The sequence below is a fragment of the Choloepus didactylus genome, chromosome Y, assembly GCF_015220235.1.
Source record: "Choloepus didactylus isolate mChoDid1 chromosome Y, mChoDid1.pri, whole genome shotgun sequence".
Classification (NCBI taxonomy): domain Eukaryota; kingdom Metazoa; phylum Chordata; class Mammalia; order Pilosa; family Megalonychidae; genus Choloepus; species Choloepus didactylus.
In genome coordinates this window covers 12,978,571-12,984,574 of record NC_051335.1, presented here as the reverse complement: position 1 = coordinate 12,984,574, position 6,004 = coordinate 12,978,571, and positions in this window count along the sequence as shown.

Sequence of the window (6,004 nt, the reverse complement as noted above, 5' to 3'; positions counted from 1 at the left end):
CAACATCCTCCAGATTCCAGAAACCAATATCATCCATTTGTTAGCGTGCCCTTGGAGGCACGTCTTTTTTTAATCCCATTGACTTATTCCTTTTAGTTCTGTTTGTTTATTTATTTGCTGCCTCCTTAGGGAGGGCTCTGGGGCATTTTAAGGACAGAACAACAGGGACATATGGGGTGCAGTGTCCTTAGAAATCCAGTCAGGCCAGAGAAAGGCACCGAATGAACTCCTCAGGGACAGGGAAAGATCTGGAAGTGTGTGGAATCACCAACTATTCCTTTCTTTTCCTCTACCACCCTCTTGGACCTGTATGATGGTGACAGGAGCAAGGAAGAGCTTTCACAATAGAAATCACAGCTCTTCTGAAGTGCCACCTAGGAGGCACTGTGCTGAGGCTTTATATGCAGTACTTCATGTACCTTAATCATAACCGAGCCCCATTTTCTAGATGATGAAGCCAGGGCTCAGGAAGGTCACTGGAGCTGGGATAGCAGGGATGGTGGGCAAGGATACAAACACGTAGCCCTGTGTTTGACTAGAGGTCTGGGATGCTCCCGGTTGCCGCATTTGAGGTAGCGTGTAGCAAGCCACAGCAGAGTCCTTCCGATCGGGTTTGCTGGTGACCTAGACTCTCTGATATCAACAGTTGATGTAATTGGATTGCTCTGGTGTATATCAGAGGGGCTGATGGTGTACTCGTGGGAAGATGGTAGCCCCTTACTGGCTAATTGGTGTGAAATCTGGACCGTTGCTCAGCTTTGGCTCCTGCTGTGGTGGCTGTCTGACCCCTGGGGTCCCTGGCTTTGGCCTCTGATCACCTGGAGTCGGGGCTCAGCCTGGCCTCTCACCAGCTGCACAACCTTGGCCAAGTCCCATTTGGCTCCCTTTGGTCTTGATTTTTTTCATCCGTATCAGGGAGATGACAGTGCCCAGCTCCCAGTGCCACCATTGTGAAGGTGTAAGTGAAACATAGGTTGAAGCACCTTCCCCAGTGTTGGTGCCTGAGAGAGCCTCTACCCCTGAGTGATGACCCCTGTCCACACCTCCTGAGTTGCTGTCACATCATGCAGGGGATGGGCAGGGGGCACCTATGGAGGACGGTGGGCCCTCTGGATCTGGTTGAATGTGGCCCCTGCTCTCCACTCCTGGCAGCCCTTCACATGTAGCAAATGGAAAGAGAGCACTTAAAGGGAACTGGCCAAGTGTCCCTGGCCACTGGTGCTTACAGTTTTCTTTGATGACTCGTTGATAAGAGGCAGAACGTGTAGAAAAACCTGGGAAGAAGTATTCAGCTCCTGGGGCTGCTTGATGGTTTGTCTTGCTCAGTGTCATGCAGATACTGTTACGAGTGGGTTTGGAGGGGTCCAGCTCACCGGGAAGCTTTTGGGCCCACATACCTGTCTGATAAAGTACCTTTACCTGGAAGCCCAGCAGGTAAAAGCTCATTCGGGGACTCCATTTTGGGAAAAGTTGACAGCAACTTCTGCATGTCCAGGGCAGGGAGCCAGTGAAGTGGCTTAGGGTCTCTTGATGTCCCTGAGTTCTCAGACTTCAAAGCCGTCACATTGTCTTTCTCCCTGCCCCGCCAGGCTCATTCCATTGTTTTTCAGCCTCTGTTGTGAGAATGTTCACAACCCAGGTGTCTTATAATTAAACTTGAACTTGAATGTGTCAGGCCAAAGATCCTAAGCCCCTCCTACTGTGGAAAGCTTGCCTCGGGGCCACCATGTTGAAGGCCAGGCTTGGTACAAGTTGGCACGAACCTGTCGCCAACCTGGGTGGGAGGCAGGTAAAAGCATATCAACACACACACACACACACACACACACACACACACACAATGTGGATCATTGCCATTCCAAGGCAATGGAATGGGAGATAGCGAGGTGGGCTAGAGAGAAGGTAAGAATGGGACAGCCTGTGGGGGTTAACTCACGAGAGTTCTGAAAGGACGTGGACTTTGGGCTGGGCCTTTCTGGAAAGGAGGCAGAGCTGGGTGGGCTTTGTGGGTTGAAGTTTTGGCAGACGATGGAAGGAAAATCCCCCACAGAGCACCCCAGCTTCACCCAGCTTTGTGGTCGAGCCACTGGCTCTCTCGAGGTAAAGGAAAATGCCAGCCCGCATGGTATCTGGCGAGCTGAGTGAGACCCTGCTACGGGGACATGACTGGGATCCCAATAGCTGCAGTTCACCTGCCAACAAAGCGGGATTTGGAAGGCCTGCCTTGTTCCTGGGGGCCTGGGGCATTCTTGGTCAGCAGGGTAATTGGGAGCCCTCTCGGGACAGCTCGCTGATGGGGTGCCACCCTTAAAGAGGGAATCTGAGCTCCTCATGGGATGTGACCATTAATCAGCAAATGCTTTGTCAGCAGATCAGCTATCTGCTGCTGTCCACCTTGTGTATACAGGAAAAAGTAGACGTTTCACTTTTTTAATGAAAACCAGTTCAAGAGCCTGTCGTCCGATTCTTGTTTCTTTTTTGTCTTTGTTAAATGTTCCATCACATAGGGAGAAATTGGAGGAGACCCCCATGAGGGCACTTTTGGGCTCCCTTGCTCTACCTCCCAGTGTTCCCCGGGGTCTCTGATCCCCTCAAGGCTCAGCCCCACTCAGGTCCCCATGCAGTGTGGACTCGGGGCAGGCCACCTGCCTCCCTAAGAGCAAGACTGTCTCCCATTATCTCCCTCATGAAATTGGGTTACTAATACCTCCTCTTTAGGGCTGTGAGGGGAACAAAATCAAGTAACTAACGTCTCCTCAGGCCATGGAGATGCCCTTTAAACCTCCCTCACCACCACCTCTTCTGGGATGAGATTCCTGAAGTTTCGAGTTGGAGAAAATGTTCCTGTTGCCTCCACTTTCTCTTTCCTCACTTCCCCTTCAGAGGGAGAAGCGTCCCATCCTTCCTGTCCCCCAGCCATCTCCATCTCTCCCATGGTCTCCATTCTTCATTTGTCCACCTGTGGTTGCATCTTCAGAACACTCTCTCTTTCTCTTGGCTCCTTCTTTTCAGCATAAAACATTTGGAGACTCTCCCTGACTGTGTTTTTCCCCTTTAATGTGTCCACATCCTTCTCTCAACTTCCTCTCCCTAACAAATTGCTTTAGAAAGTAGGCTGCTTCCCCAAAGACACCACTTCTTTTTCATGTCCCAGTCCTTCCTTAGCCCCTCTATAAACTGGTTTCTACTCCAGTCTTTCTGCTGAAACTGGCAAGGAAATTGTCATTGTCAATGTCGGTGGCCTTTTCCGACATTGCCTTCTGAATGTCTCCACTGCGGATCACCCCATTTGGCCACTCCCTCCTTCCCAGAATTCCGTTGTCTTCTCTGACAGGACCTCTCCTGGATCTCTACCATCCTCTGCATCCTTCAAGGGTGGCTCTTCCACAGGAAACCCTCTAAAGTGGGTGGCATCCAACAAGGTTTTCCCCTCTGTGCCCCTTCCGTTGGCATCTCCTCCACTCCCACAAGGAACAAGAGCTCCCGTCTGCTGACTGCACCCAGTCTTCATTTCCAAACTCTGCCCAGGCTGAGCAGCTGCACAGACATGGCCCATGTGGCTTGCAGACTTGGGAGGCTTTCTCACTCCTGCTCCTCCCTGCTCTCCCTATCTGTTCCCTACGGCACTCCCCATTCTTGTAGGGATGCAAGCTGAAAATCTTGGACTCTACCCCAAGTCTCCCTCTCACCTTGATCTCCAGGCTCCATTTCTGCCTCAGCTCAGTGTGGGATCCCCATCTCTTCCCGGTCGAGTGTGGCCACCTGCTGTTGGCTGCTCCCATTTCCTATCCAACAGTCCACCCGCTATCTCTTCCTTTGAATTTTCCTCAAGCAGCTCTGACTATGTCACCATCGTTATAGCATATGTTTTGTGTGTCCCCACTGCCTACAGCAGTTGCTGTGCATTGGAATTACCAGGGGAAATTTTAAAGCTCCTGTGCCCACCAGACAGCCAGACCCCATGAAATCAGAATCCCTGTGGGTGGGACCCTAGCGCAGGAATTTTTAAAGCTCCTCTCGTGAGAGTCCACTGTGCAGCCAGGATTGAGAACCCTTGGCCAACAGAGTCACAGTAGCCTGAGGAAACTTCGGGAAGAAAAGATGGACTTAAGGCAGTGATTCTCAACTGCTGGCAATTTTGCCTCCCCGGGGCCTTTAGGCAATGTCTGGGGACATTTGTGGCTGTCACACCCCAAAGGATGCTCCTGGAATCTCATGAGTCAAGGCCAGGGATGCTGCTAAACATCCCACAATGCCCAGGGCAGCCCCACACCCAAGACTTGCCAGGCCAAAATGTCAAAATTGCAAAGGTTGCGCCACCCTGGTTAAGGAGCAGGAGAAGTAGAGCAGTGCTGACCTTGCCTCTGGAACAGACAGGTGTCGTCTGCAGCGGTGACACAAACACACCCACCTCCACGTGTCATGGCGCTGCCCACGCCAGGCCCACTCGACAGCCCAGGGTGGTGCAAGTCTTCATGCCACAGTTGTTTCCATCATGTGAAGCCTCCAGAGAGGCTTGTTTTTTCACAAGGAAAGCCTCTTGCCCTGTCTTTGAAAACAAGGGAGCTTTGCCAGGAGAGAGAGACCCATCACACCTCAATTCTGACAAACAACAATTGTCGTTTGGTGACTCCTGTAGCTCCTAATGAGGACACTGCCTGTCATTACACGACAACTGATTAGATTGGGAAGAGAATGGCTAACAGAGGCTCCTGGCTTTTCCTTAACCCATATTAGCCAGTTTGCAGAACAGTGGCATGCCTGGAAACCACCTCCACCATTAAAGAGAAGTTGTGACAATGATGGTTTATGTTTATGGAGCTTTACAATTTGCCAGGAGTTTTCATATGCATCATTCAACTCGATTTGGCATTTCAGCTCAGCATTATGCAGTGTCATTTCCTCTCAAGGAAAGCATAACAAACATAAGGGAGTTACTGAGGAAAAATAAACCAGGAAAGAGAATAAGAGCAGCAAAGGATCAAAAGGTATAAAAGAAAATAAAACCCACAGGGGATGTAAAATTAGAAACTTAATTCCAGTAATGGGAGGGGGGAAGCTTTGCCAATTTGCTACAGCTTTGGGAAGTCCTGGTTATGGAGTAGACCCAATTCTAGATAATCATATTCAGACTTTCTGGCCCTCATACTCTATTTCTCTTTTCCATGTTTTTAATTTTATACGGTCTTTTTGAACACAGCCCGGAAGTATTAGTCTTTTGAGTATTTTTGCCACTTTAGGTAAAAAAGTATCCTTTCTGCATTAACTATCAGAGTTCAGAATTCCTGCTGTATTTGTAATTCTATTTTCCTCAAAGGCCCAGATATTTGCTACCGGGGCACATCTTTGACCTTATCACGGGGAGTAATGTGAAAATAGAAGCTGTTTAATAAAATGTTCTTTTAAAATGCAATTGATTTAAAAATCACCTGTTTGAAATGAGGCAAGGGATTTCACCCTAGAACATGAAGGGAGGTTTTCTTTGGTTCTGGGGTTGCTGCTCTGGGTATTGATTTCCTCTGTGGGCCGAGAAGGAAGGGTTATGCCTTGTCCAGGGCATGCCTTCTAGGCCCCCGGGGCAGGGGGTGTAGAGATCTGGGGGAAACCCATGGGCTCTGGGTTGCCTGGCTTTTTCTAAGGCGGTCACCGCAAATTGGGCTCAGCTCCACAGGCAGAAGAAAGGAGAAATGGGGAAACCACACTGGCTCATTGGAAAGGAGGAAGTGTCTATCACCAGAGGGAAAGAAATGATCCAAAAAGAAAGCAGTCAATAGCAAGAATGGAGAAGAAAAAAAGAGATGAGGCTCTGTCCACTGAGCTGCATCATGACCACTAGAAGGTTCTGTCCATGGATATGAGTGGGAATCTGGACTTTCAGAAAAATATTCCTTGAAACATGAACATTTCAGAGGAATGAATAATTGGAAGGAATCGGTAACTCTCCTTTTTTAGTGCATAATGCCTCTTCACTGAGGAGATACTCTGAGGCCTGAAGAGATCAAAA